The sequence below is a fragment of the Acinonyx jubatus genome, chromosome B4 (assembly GCF_027475565.1).
Source record: "Acinonyx jubatus isolate Ajub_Pintada_27869175 chromosome B4, VMU_Ajub_asm_v1.0, whole genome shotgun sequence".
Lineage (NCBI taxonomy): Eukaryota > Metazoa > Chordata > Mammalia > Carnivora > Felidae > Acinonyx > Acinonyx jubatus.
The window spans coordinates 127,778,106-127,792,385 of NC_069387.1; the positions used below are offsets into that span (position 1 = coordinate 127,778,106).

The following is a 14,280-nucleotide window of genomic DNA, read 5'->3' on the forward strand; positions in this document are numbered from 1 at the left end:
CAGGAGCTTTAAAGGAGCAGGGAATTTCAATTTCGCCCAAGGGAAGAAGATTAGACAGGAATCCTGGAGAGGAGAGACGCCAGGATACCCACCTCCCTAAAGCAGAAGAACAAAAAACACCCAGTAGGAGGGGGATGTGATGTTCTCGGAAAGAAATGGGATTTAGTTAAGAGGAAAGAGTAGATATGAGTCCGTGAAAAGGCTGAGGATGGGGAGGACTGTTTACGAATGCAACAGGAAAAACAGGGCAGTCTATGAGGGGAGGAGCCGCCGGAAGGTCAGGTCAGGAGAGAAAAATCACAGTCAGGCCGAGGTCACAGGAATATACAGATGGCCAGAGCTGCTTACATCCTGGATGCTGACCAAGGAGTGCACAGTTGAAAGGAATGATTGGTTTGCCTGCTGCAGTTTCTTTAAAAAAAAAAAAAAAAAACAGTCCCAGTAGTTTCTTAATAGAAAACTGGACGGCTGCAGAAGGACTTGGGCCTTTTGCGAGGAGTTCACATCAGCCGGGTTTAAGTGACCTTCTGGAGAGCCTTAACTGCAGGCCAAATCAGGCTCTATCGTACAGAAAACAACGGCAGCCTCTGGTCTCTCGAGAGAGGGGGCGCCCTTGGGCCCTGCAAGGAAAAAGCCCCGGCCCAGAACACCTATTTTGCCCGGCAGACAAGAACACTCTGAGCAGAGTCAGTCAGGATGTGGACCCATTCACGCTGACCAGAACACACACCCGGTTTAGGCTTCTGGTATCAGTGACTGATGAACCAATAAATAACGTCAAATAAGTAATGAGAGGCTCAAGATTCAAGAACTTGGATGCCTCTAATAAAAAGCATTAATAAGCTAGACAATTACACTTTTACAAATCTAACTTATGTAGCTGCTCCTGTGCTAAGTGCTTACTTGTAATATCTCATTAGTTTTCACAAGTCTATGAGGCAAAAACTATCATTAACATTTTACAGATGAAGGAACTTAGCCTCAGAGAAATTAAGAAAACTTGTCCGAGGTTATCAATGTACTAAGCAGCAGAGCCGGTAGGACTCTAAACCCCGAACTCTCAACCACTGCGCTCTACGCCTCCCCCAGCCCCAGTGGGTCCCGCCACCATGCCTGAGTTCATATCCTCTTGAATATACAACGCAGAAGTTATTATTAGAACACAAAGAAATAAAAAGTATGAAAGCGAAGAAAACGAAGTCTGGTTACAGAGACAAGAGATAAACCGCCCCCCCCACACACACACACAAAGGAAAGCAACTATTCAAAATTAAACTTAAGTACCAAGATTATGATAATGATAACAAGGATTGAGAAGACAGCCAGACTCCACAGATTTTTGATTTTCTGTCCAAGGCAACAAACTTTCTAATACAACCCATTCATCTACGCCTTCAGACTTCTCAAATGGGAAAGATCACGCTGGATTCCCTAGGAAGTACCTGAGTAAATCATACCAAGCCATCAGAAAAAAACTGAAGTCAAGTGGTTTTAAATGAATCCCTGCTGTCCTGAATCTTGAGCCCTATTCTGACCCAACCACTTTCCCATACATACCTCGTTTCCTTGTACTAAAGCCCCATTTTGATGGAGGCCAAAAACTGACCCTCCCTTATTACGTCCACTGGGCCACTTACCCTGTAGGTCTTGCCTCCTGTGTCAGTCTACACTCCGGAAGTATGAGGCTGAGCCAAAACTAAAACAGCTATAGGGAGGGGAGGCATGGATGAGTCCATCTTGGGAAACTCGGCAGCGTGTTATTTACACACTCTTATTTAACAGTACCTTTGCTCCCACGTTCCGGTTTAAGCTACCGGAGCGTACCATTTATGTCCCTGCCAAACATACCTATCCACCCCTCACAACACCTTCACTCAGCCTCCTGCACCAGTGAACTCACCTCCGTGTCCCTACTTGGAGCAGAAAACAGAATGAGGCCCTGCTTTACTTTCAAACCTCCCAGAGGCAGAATGAGATACAGAATGGTTCCTGAGTGCTCTGAATCTTAATTAAGAGAAATATAATATCCACATAATAACAACACATTTACCATGGAATATCCAGCCTTATTCTGCTACTAAAAATCAACTGAGGCACACACCAGTATTCAAGGCTCACGCAAAGCTGAATTCATCCTGGCCTCCCCGTTGCCCGACCAAAAAAAGACAATTTTGATTACAGGTCAGAGTTGGCAGTCTCAAAATGGGTAAAACTGTTCCGAGCAACACTGCTGAGGTAGCAGGTGAGGGTAAAATGGACTTCAGCCACTGAACTCTGACCATTTTCAGAGGCGGTCAGTGAAATCCAGGTACACTAACAGGGGAAAACAGCAGACAAACAGAAAGTGTAGCAGTTTCAAAATATGTCCACAAATTCCTATATACTATATACTACTCCCTTCAAGAAGTGAAGCCTAAAAAAAAATAAAATAAAATAAAAATAAAAATAAATTAAAAAACTGGAGCCTAATTTTCCTCTCCTTGAGAGGAGGAATTAGACTCAGACACTTGCTTCTAACAAAATAAAGCAGAAATGATAACGTATCCTGCAGGCACTAGGTCATTAAAAGCACTGCAACTCCCCCCTTCACCTGCTCTCTCCCTTACTCGATCTCTCACTTGATCACTCACTCTAGGGGGAAGTCAACATAAGGTAGGGAAGACACTCAAGAAGCCTAAGGAGAAGTCCATGTTGGAAGGAACTAAAGCCAGCGGGGAACTGACAACATGCCAAGAGCCGTGAAACGAACCATCTTGGAATCCTCCGGCCCCGGTTCAGACTTCAGATGAGTGCGACACCAGCAACTGCCTGACCGAAACTTCATGAGGGATCCTAAGCCTGAACCGCACAGCTAAGTTGCTCTCAGATTTACGACCCACAGAAACTGTGACATAATAAAGGTGTGTTGTTTCAAGTCAGTAAGTGTAGGGGTAATATGTTCTGGGGCAAAAGACAACTATTACAGAGGGCATGTTGCAGCACATCGGCTTGTGAGTCCCAAACTATCACTTGGCTTCTAGAAAACGGACACTACCAGAGAGGAGCACACCAGTTGTGCAGTAACTTCTGTTTAGAGCAGAAATATAATGACAGCAAGAAATATGGGCCATTTATTTAATTTGAAATTTTCTAGTTAACAGCATTTAAAAAAGAAACCAGGTAAGGTAAATTTTAATATAATTTAGGGATCCAACACATCCAAAATATTAGCGTTTCAACATGTCAATATTTCAACAATAGTCAATGATTTGTAAATCTTCAATGAAATTTTTTTGCACTGGTCTTTAAAATCTAGTGGGTATTTGAGGGGGTGCCTGGGCGGCTCCGTTGGTTAAGCGTCCGACTCTTGCCTTCGGTTCAGGCATGATCTCACGGTTTCGTGAGTTCGAGTCTCGCGTCAGGTGCCTGCTTGGGATTCTCTCTCTCCCTCTCTGTGCCCCTTCCCCGCTTGCAATGCTTCTGTCTCTCTCAAAATAAATAAATAAACTTTAATAAATAAATACACAAATACATAAACAATAAGCAAATAAAATCTAGCGTGTGTTTTACACTCACAGAGCATCTCAGTTTGGACGAGCCATGCTTCAAGACCACGACAGCCACAAGTGGCTAATGGCTCCTGTATCAGAGCAGGTCTAAAGAATTTTTTTCTGCAGCTTGCTACCCTTTAAGAAATGTGAGTGTAGGGGCGCCTGGGTGGCTCGTCGGTTGAGCATCCGACTTCGGCTCAGGTCATGATCTCACAGTCTGTGGGTTCGAGCCCCGCATCGGGCTCTGTGCTGACAGCTCAGAGCCTGGAGCCTGCTTCCGATTCTGTGTCTTCCTCTCTCTCTGGCCCTCCCCTGCTCATGTGCTGTCTCTCTCTGTCACAAAAATAAATAAAAACATTAAAAAAAAAAAATTTTTTAAGAAATGTGAGTGTAGAGCTCAAAGAGATCAAAGTGAAGAATTTTTCAAATACCTAAAGAATTTTTAAAATTTTCTTTACCGAGCTGTATCACTGTATAGGTTCCCACGCTGGGAAGGAGTGGCCTTCATGGAAGGAAGGAGGCGGGGCAAGGGCAGTGCTTACTGTTGGGAAAGGGAGGGACCGCCTTGAAGAGAAAGGAACACACCCTCCTACCAAGAATCAGCTGGAGTAGGGAGAGCATCACCTGAATTTTTTTTTTAATTTTTTTTAATGTTTATTTACTTTTGAGAGAGAGAGAGAGAGAGAGCACACACGAGCAAGCAGGGGAGGGGCAGAGACAGATGAAGACCCAGAATCCGAACAGGCTCCAGGCTCTGAGCTGTCAGCACAGAGCCCAACGAGGGGCTCGAACTCACAAACCGTGAGATCATGACCCAAGACGCTTAACCGACTGAGCCACCCAGGCACCCCTAGCATCACCTGCATTTTTAACCGACACTTCCCTCACCTCTCACTCAGCCACCCATCTCACACACAGCCCTACGTCCCACTGAAAAGGAAAGTTGTAGTTTGCTCTGAAGCAGATCTGGAGGGGGAAAAAGAAAAAAAAGTAAAAGAACATTTGGCTTCAAACGTCCATGGATGGATGAATGGATAAAGAACATGTGGTATATAGAGACAATGGGGTATTACTCGGCAATCCGAAAGAATGAAATCTTGCCATTTGCAACTACGTGGATGGGACTGGAGGGTATTATACTAAGTGAAATTAGTCAGAGAAAGACAAATACCGTATGACTTCACTCCTATGAGGACTTTAAGAGACAAAACAGATGAACGTTAAGGGAAGGGAAACAAAAATAACATAAAAACAGGGAGGGGGACAACACAGAAGAGACTCTTAAATACGGAGAACAAACACAGGGTTACCGCAGGGGTGCTGGGAGGGGGGAGGGGCTAATGGGGAAGGGGCACTAAGGAATCGACTCCTGAAATCACTGTTGCACTAGATGCTAACTAATTTGGATGTAAATTTAAAAAAAAAAAAAATTAATAAAAAAAAGGAAAAAAATTAAAACAAAACAAAACAAGAACATCTGGCTTTCTCCAAAACCACTTCTCCAGCTAACACACTGGCCTCCCCTCCCCCAGCAATGTCCTCTTCTCAGCTGGCTGCCGTGAAGGGGGACCAATCGAAACCAGAGCGGTCAGCCGACCGTAATCTCCACAGGAACATCTACTCTGGGGCCACCAGAGTCCCCCTCTCTCTCCTCTCGCTCCTACTTCTTGAGAAGCTAGATTTGAACCGCTGTGGAAACAAGCCAGTTGTGTGAGTCATGCAGCCATCCATCCCAAGGGGCCTGGGCAAAATCCAGAGGACAGCTGGAAACAGCTGTCGTGAGATCAACTGCAAACAGGGGGGCGGGGAGGGGAGGAAAAAGAGGATGAATTCATAGTTGATCACACACGATCCCAATCTGGCCTCAGAAAAGCTGGTTTTCATTTTGCCGCCCGAACAAGAAGTTTCTTCTCCTTCTTACTTAAAAGTTCTTCTCCCAGTGAAGGCAGCAACCACGGGCTCACCACTGAAGCCCCCCGGAGATGATTACCCGGGGTGGGATCCCTCTCCCACCGTGTGTCTCCCGCGGCGTGGGCTAACGGGAACCCCCCCCCCCACCCCGGTAAGGAAGAAACTATTAAAGAGTAGCTGGAAAGGCAGACACCTCTGACTTGAACAGAACTCTTCAAAAAAAAAAAAATCACCAGGAAACAGGAGGCTGCTGAAATGTAGCACAGACATAGTCCCAGGGCAAGAGGAGCTCCACTCCCATTCCACGCATGATGATGATGATGACGACGACGACGATGACGCCGTAACACTGTCTCTTAAGGAAACAGGACGACAGGCCAGAAGGGTGTTTCTCGGCATGATCAGAAGGCGACCAGCCTGCAGATTCCTACTCCACTTTCCTACTGGCCGAAACTGTGTCCGTCTTCACACATCAGCCTTGAGGTCCTGAAGGAAAAAGGTGGCTGACGCCTGGTCCAGCTGAGTGTCCTAAAATGAGCAGCGTGACAGCAGGTAACCTTCCTACACGAGGACTCCGCACAGTGCGACACCTTAGGGAAGAACGGGGGCTTACTGGCCTCTGACATAAACCAACGTCAACGGGCTCTGGTCACAGGAGATGTGGAGAGCCAGTATGCACGCCCTGCCACACCCACACAGCCATCCTTCAAAAGCCCTGTGCCCACAGCTTACGTGGCTTCTAGCCACACGCGCTCGGGCGGGGGGGCAGGTGTGGGTTCCTCGGTCATTTCCGACACTCACGTGGTAGAAGCAGTCCCTACTCCTCAAATTCACCAGCCACCGCAACCCAGGGGAAAAGAAGCACTGCTACCTTCAGGAGAAGTCTAGAGAGATTTTTAGAAGCCAATGAAAACTCCCCTCAGCTCCCCCTGTTGCCCACCTGCCATCAGTGACGCTGTTCCACGAGAGACCAAGATTCAACATCTCTCCATTCACTCCCTTCTCTCCAGTGCTGTTTTCCAATGCAGAACTTGAGTTATTTCTGACACGGAATTTAAGTATTTGCTATGTTACATCACACACAGGACCTCCTGCAACTTATTTCCAAAGCCAGAGGCAGGAGATCCTGAGATGGGGAGGGAGCCCAGAGGAAAGTCTGAGTCAGCTTCCACGGCTGGAGGAAAGTTTCCCTTAGCCTCCCAGGCTTATGATTACAATAATTAATGACAACTTGTAAAAGTCACACATAAAAACTTTTTCAATCGCCAGAGCTTACATTCTGGATCCCTTTTATTTTTTTGCCTTTTATGTCTCACCTTTCCAAGTGCCCAGCAAACCCAGCAAAACAACTGTGGGCACTCCTGTACTAAATACGATCTTTCTCACCAGCGAATTAGCAAGGTTTATGACCCTTTACTATGTTTTACCTCATCAACTTAGACTGTTACTTAACTCAGTTTATACACCATCGACCCAACCAAATCAAAGGCCTTCGCAGGTCACCCCCTGGACCTTCCTCTTCCTGCCCACACTGCCGCACGCAGAGTGAAACCTCAAACACCACCTCTCGGTTAGGTTTTACTTTAGGTAAAAGGAGGGCAGGGATGAGACGAGGGACTGCATCTAAAATGCGCACGATGAGGAAGCAGCAAAGGTTGAGTCTCTCCAAAGGAAGCCATCCTCCAGAAGTGGAGGAGAAAGTTTTTATCAAGTCTTAGGACAAGAGGACATCCGAGGCCCCGGCAACTGCTCACAACAGCCAGTCTTGGAGCCATTAAGCCAAAGCCACGTACTTGCACTTTCAGCCCCGTCTCCTCCAGACCGTGTTTCTGACAACCGCAATGACTTCCTTTCCAATCAGCCCACAGTGGCAGCCGCTGCCATGATAACCAGCAAGGATTTCAAGAAGTCCGGCCGTCTGTTTTGAAGGGCAACTTGGGGAAGCCATCAGATAATAATGTCCCAGGCCCATTCGGAGGGGCAGGGGGTCCGTGAGGTTAAAAAGGCAACAAAGAGTTTGTGAGAGGAAATTACCACCAGCTAAAAGGTCAGAGTGTATTCAATTCACATATGGCCAAGGTGGTAAGCATACAATTTTCTTTAAGGTTTTTTTCCCCCCCAAACCAGGCAACAAGAAAGAATCATAAATTGGGGTCTAAGGACAATATACAAATTGACTTTTAAAAAATAAGCAATGGATGGGGTACCTGGGTGGCTCAGTCGGTTGAGCATCTGTCTTTGGCTCAGGTCATGATCTCATGGTTCGCAGGTTCGAGCCCCACGTCAGGATCTGTGCTGACAGTTCAGAGCCTGCTTCAGATTCTGTGTCTCCCTCTCTCTCTGCCCCACCCCCACTTGTGCTCTCTCTGTTTCAAAAATAAATAAATACTTAAAAAAATTTTTTTAATAAGCAATGGAAATAACTGAACATTAGACTTTAGAGGGTCTGGTCACGTAAGAATTTTCGTTAACTACACATTGCTGGATGAGTACTATTACCCATGCTTAGCAGACAGGGAGACTAACATGGAAGCAGTGGAATATCTCAGCCCAAATTTTCACGGAAGACAGGTGTCCAAAGACTGAAGCTAGGCTTCTTAAAGGCATAATCTATGGGGAGAACTTCAGTCTTAGACGTGAAAATACAAAACACGTAGGAAGCCATTATTAACTTTACAGATTTAATATCCAAAAGCAGGAAATGCAGAAGATACAGTTCTTAGAGAAATACTAAAACATGTACACTACATTCAAACACAGAATTTTAGACCTGGAAAGGGACTGCCAGGCGACAGATAAATCGAAATTGTAATAACAATTCCAACACACTGTGTCCGAGGAGTTCAAAGCACTTGGCTTTAAGTACTATGTACATACACACTGAGGAAGACTCTGAAGCTTTAACTTTTGCACTTGACGATTTGTGCTAATTCACAACCTCTGTATTACACTTAACTTTTTTATTCTAAGAAGGAAGGAAAACGGAGGGAGGAGGGGGAGGGAGGAAAAGAGGGAGAGGGAATGAACAAAGGGACCCAACATGTGTTTTACCTCCTATGATATGAAAAATGCATCCCACTTGGGGTCTCAGTATCTCCCTTCCTTGTGTCTCTTTTCCTTTGTTTTCCCTCCATCTTCTCTGGGGCGGTTTTGGGTTTTGTTCACCGTCCTGGTTTCTGTCTCCGCCCTCTGTGCATGTGTCTGTCTTCCTTCCATGTCTCTTTACCTCCTTCCCTGACCCTGCCCCCAACTTCAGGTCCCCGCACAAAACAAAAGCAAATTTCACTGAAAAGCAAACAAGACATTTTATAATTGAAAGTTCCTTACAATGGTACAAATCATCTGCTCTAATCCTTCCAGTTTAGGAAACTGAGGCTCTGAGAGATTACTCAACTTGCCCAATGTCACAAAACCAATAGACGATAGAAATGAAACTAAAATCCAGGTTTTTCCAATTAAAGTACTAAAAGAAAGCACAGAAAGTTATTTTTAAATCTCCGAGTGGAGACGGTCTTTCCCAGAAAAAAACAAGACAAAAAAAAAAAAAAAACCCAAAGATCCAAAAACTTGAAATTAATTTCTTATATACTCAGTTATATTCCAAAATATATACAAACACATACACATCTTTCTATGCTATAAATAAATTCAAAGGACAAATGACAAACTGTCGGGGAAATTTTTGCAACATGAATGACAGAGCTAATTTCCTTACTTTATAAAAGTTCTTGCCAATTAAAAAAAAACAAAACCTGTTTCAAACCTGAGTTGATGACAAAGAATACAAATGAATTTTAGACATATAAAAAAAAATCACTTTATATTACAGAAATATAAAAGACCAAGGTACCGTTTCTCACTTAGACTGTTAAAAATCAAAGCATGGAAACACATTTGCCAAAACGACAGGAAAAAGTCCTCTTATACTCACGAATCGCATCTTTGCTGTTCACGGCAGTGTACAATTTTGGAGGCTGCCTGGCAATACCTATCAAAAATGTCAATGTCCATGCCCGTAGAAACCGATAATGCCACTTCTCAGAATCTGTCCTCACAGACTTACCTACGTGCACAAGGACATAGCCACAAGCAGCACCACTTATAGTAGCAGAATGCTGAGAACAACCTAAATGTCTAGCAATAGGAATGTTTAAACAAATCATGATTTAAAAAAAAAAAAAAAAAAAACTTTCTATGGAATACTATGTGGTCATTTCAAAAGAATGAGGTTGATCTGCATAAACTGAAACAAAATGTTCCCTAAGACATTCTGTTCAGTGAAAAACAAAGGGCCTTTAGGTATATAAAGAGGTATGTATCTCTAAGTACGTGCACAAGCAGAATTCCTTTAGAACGCAACAGAACTACGAAGGCTTCTATCACATCACACTCCAAAAGGAACTTCTGGACTCTTCCAGTTCTATGAAAAGCTCCTACATTGGGAAGTTCTTCTTCACTGCTAACTTGCAATAACCTTCAAAAGACCGGTGCCCTACTACCCCTCCTTGACTCTTGAACCCTATACAATGAAGCTCTCTGGTCCTTCTCAACTCCTTTGCCTATGTACCAGCTCAGCACCTGGGCCCCCAGGAAACCCTTTCATACCTGTACAGCTTTGAATTTTTCCTCACTCTTTCAGTATTTCTATATCCTAACATCAATTCATTTTCCCCATAAACATACCCCACAGCCTTCCAAAGCCTATAAAAGGCCATTACTAGGACTTGGCATTCTCTTTGCTCTCCCCACTGCTGCTTTTCTATCAATTCATTTCATTCTTTACTCATCAAACATTTATTGTATACCACATATATATATTTACATTTACATTTATATTTATATTTATATTTATATTTATATTTATATTATTTATATTTTTTTTACATACCACGTATATTATAATGAGAAGTCAAAAAGAGAAACCTAACACCTGGTCCCCATTTTAAGAAAGGTGCAGCCTAGTACAAATATTTGAAAGTAAACTTCTTGGCGTAGCATAAAAGACAAGGAAAGAAAATGGATGCAGGGGAAGTGAGCTAATAATCGGTTACACATACCAAAGTAACAGCTCTGGGTACCTCTGGAGAAGGAACAGAGACTGAAGGTGGTAGTCAAAGTCACCACTGGCTTTACGTGTTTGTTCTTGATTTTTTTTTACTTATAAGAATATATCCGTGTATTAATTTATAATTTGAAATAAACTTTAAAAAGGAGGTGATGTCTAACCAATCTTGATGTTCCTAATGCCTATCTAGCACGGTGCCTGGCACATTGGTGGAGCTCCATAAATGATCACCGAACAAAAGAACGAACAGATGTGCAGAATTCTACAGAGCAGAATGGAAGGGAGGAGAAACAATCCAGGGCATCTCAACCTCGGATTGAATCACTGTACTGACATCTTGGATTGGATCATTCTTCACGAGGGGGCTGCCCTATGCGTTTTAGGGTGTTGAAGCAGCACCCCCCGGCCTCTACCCACCAGAGCCAGCAGCACCTCCACAGCTACAAAAATCAAAAACGTCTCCAGACGTCACCAAATGTTGCGTGATGGGCAAAACATCCCCCGGTTAAGAACAGCCAAGTTAATCCTTATATATCATTCTCTCCACTTTCTCCACTGCCATGACTTTCTCTCAATCTGCCCAATGAGTCCACCGGTTTGGTCCTCAATGTCAGTACTCAAGCTGACGACCCTCCCAAAGCTTCCAACTTCGACCTATTTATTTCCTATTTACTTCCGGCGGGCTTTTCTCCACCAAAATCATCCATCTGATAACTATTCCTTAGGAATCCTCACTACCCTCTCTTCTAACAGCAGGATCTCAAATTTGTATCACAAGCCCGTCCTTTGTCCTTTGTCTTCTCCTTTGTCTTCTCCGACCCTTTACTGCACTAGAACCTGTTTGTTCCAGCTTCCCTGGGCCCCACCCAGGGTAATGCACACTTAGCTACCCTTGTGGGCTTTTGGGCGTGGTTGGATAAAGTTAAGAAGCCATAGGACCACCTCAATCCAAGCTGGCACTTAACTGAGCCATATGATCCTTTTATTCTAATTTTTGATGAGTTCTTACTACCCGGGAACAGCTACTTCTAAAATTTCTCTACTCTCCTCAAAGTGTAAACAACACGCTGCCTGCAGGCTACCATTCTTCCTCAACGGAAGGAAGGAGGTCTTTGGACATGAGCTTAGTTACCTAGCCTTCTCATACACATCTAGTGCTCAATAAATAGGTGTGTTATTTAGGAAGGAAAAAGTCATGACTTTATATTGGCTCTACCAAAAAAAAGTAATTTTTACGAAAAAAAAAACCTCTAAATTTCATTCTAATTCAAGATTTTATTCTACAATTTTTTTTTTTTTTTTTTTAGAGAGAGCATGCACGCAGGGGAGGGGCAGAGATAGAGGGGGCGAGAATCTTAAGCAGGCTCCACGCTCAGCACAGGGCCCGACCTGGGGCTCGATCTCACGACCATGAGATCATGACCTGAGCCGAAATCAAGAGTCGGTCGTTTAACCGGATGAGCCACCCAGGCGCCCCAATATTCTACAATTCTAAGCAACGTCAAGGAGGAAAGTCAACATGCCTCTCCAGTTCCTCAAGCTGTCCCCACCAACAGCAGAGGGGTGCCGCAGAGGGGTCCTCTGGGTAATCATTAAAGCACAGTGAGGTTTTAGAATTAAATAAGGCTAATGCTGGTGGCGATTCCACACGCTGACAACCCAACACTTGGCTCTCTGTGAAAGATGGCCAATGTTGCCCGAGAGCAAAACTGCTCTGTGACAGGAGACAAGGGCTTTAAATAATTAATCAGCATAAGCAGCTGTACAGTATCTTTAGAATTCAATGTCCGGTTTTCACCTACCCTAATGCCTTCCACAGGTACAAGGTTACTGTCGGAAGAAACAGGCGGCATACTTAAAGAATCTCTAGAACCCTACCGAATCTAAGGCATAACACTTTCCACCAGCTTTTGTCCCATGAGATAATTATGGAAAAAGAAGCTTGGCAAAAGCTTTGGCAAAATACAGCCAATCGTTTCTCAAGACATGTTCTAAACTTTTTTCTTGACCTTCAGCTTATGGTGGCTTACACAGGATCTTAAAAGCATTTTAGTCAGCCATTTTTGGTAACTTGGGAGCAACATTATTTTTAGCTAAAAAAGTTTATTTCAATCCCTCTCGCATAACTCAGAAGCATCTAACCAGGTTTGGTTCAAGCTTTCTGGAGTAATTTTTCTTTTGAGTGAATTCAAAACATAGGATATTTCAGCTTCAAAGGAGAAACTTTCTCCTTAAGAGGCATTAACAACCGAAATGTGCTAACACACAAGATACGTAAAAAAAAGAAAAAAAATCACCTGCCTACCTGCCACCTACCCTGGAATACTGGGAGATTAATAAGCACGTTAACATTCATAAAATTTTTGGAACGCCTCTGACGGACAAAACATTGTTGTTACAGCATTCCAAGCAAGAGCGAAATGCATGCCTGCAAGGTCGAAAGTGCTTCACATAAATTTAAATATAACGTAAGGGAACATCAGGTTCAAGTTGTTTTCCACGCAGCACTCAAACTGTGATTCCAAGTAGAGAGAAAGCCTCTTCAAGGATAAAGACAGCTGAAAACAAATAAGGAATTCTGCTAGAAGACAGCTCAACTACATATATACGACAAAAGCAAACACAGGTTTTCTTTGTTCTCTCTTACTCTTCTTTGATGAACAGAGACTTGTCACTACTCCCCCTGCCAGGGGACCATGTTCCTTGAGTGGCAGGATAATCCAATCACCATCACCATTATGGCAACATCAAGAACAATGGTACAGACTGCAAGGGGAGACGAACTACCTACCGAAGACACGGGGAAATTCATGTCCTCGCGCCCTCTCTTCCGACCCCACTGATACCTCCGACCCCCCCAGCTCCTATCGCCCCTTGCCCTCGCACCTACTGCTGCGTCTGCCTGGACGGGCCTGCCCTCCCTTCTCCCTTCCCTGCCTAGCCCTCGCTCACTCAATTCTCAGCAACAGCTCCTGCAGAATGTCTCCCTGGGCCCATGCCACCCAACCGGATAAGAATCCCTCTATTATGCTCCCATAGAAACACTGCACTCATTCCTATCAGGGCACAGAAGCTCCTCTATTACCATCAGGTTAGGTCTGGGAGGAAAGGCTGTTGCTCAGTCCGCTAGTTCATAAAACCCCAACGTGAAAAAATCCAAGTAACCCATAGGTGTGCATCTAGTGAGGAAATATTTAAGCAAACTGGCTTACGGTAATGGTCCCAACTTGTCTCATTTCTTCTCAACTCACTTTATGATTTGCTCTCGACCCGTTATAATCATCTGCGTCGTTGCACAATTCATCCCGTACACACGGTCAGTATCTGCCATTTCTAACGTTACTTCCGGTTGTAATCATCTCTACACTTATCCTCCCCTTCATATCAGAATTTTCGTTATGATCAGAGGTTTTAGCCTTATGGAGTAAGACACAGTTAATAATAAATATAATAAAACATAGTAAATAATACATATAAACACTGGCAACACCCTGTGTACCAGCGAACAATGTGACAGAATTTAAATGGTCACATGCCACCCCAGTACTATTTTCTTCTTTGTGGTGAGCAGAACCGGCACATTTGCTCTAACACATGACTTCATTCATTTTCCTATGAAAATTGACAAATTCAAGCATTATGATGAGTAAGATGGCTCCCGTAGTTATTCCTACGTCACATTAATAAATTACTTTGATTTTTTTAAACAATACAAGCACATGACACAAAACTCAAAAGGCTACGACAAGAAGCCTTCCGCCTACACCCCTACTT

General features: G+C 43.9%; 1 protein-coding gene across 19 annotated transcripts in view; it reads right to left on the reverse strand.

Moving 5' to 3' along the window:
- The window catches only part of RBFOX2 (RNA binding fox-1 homolog 2), a 285,934-nt gene that overhangs the window by 252,600 nt on the left and 19,054 nt on the right, over positions 1-14,280 (reverse strand). Inside the window, exon 1 of one of the 19 annotated variants that reach the window (XM_053226739.1) lies at positions 6,382-7,703. The exons of the other annotated variants lie outside the window; for them this stretch is intronic. The gene's annotated coding sequence lies outside the window, so the exon portion shown is untranslated. Of the gene's footprint in view, positions 1-6,381; positions 7,704-14,280 lie in introns of those variants that run through there. 19 annotated transcript variants of the gene reach the window in all.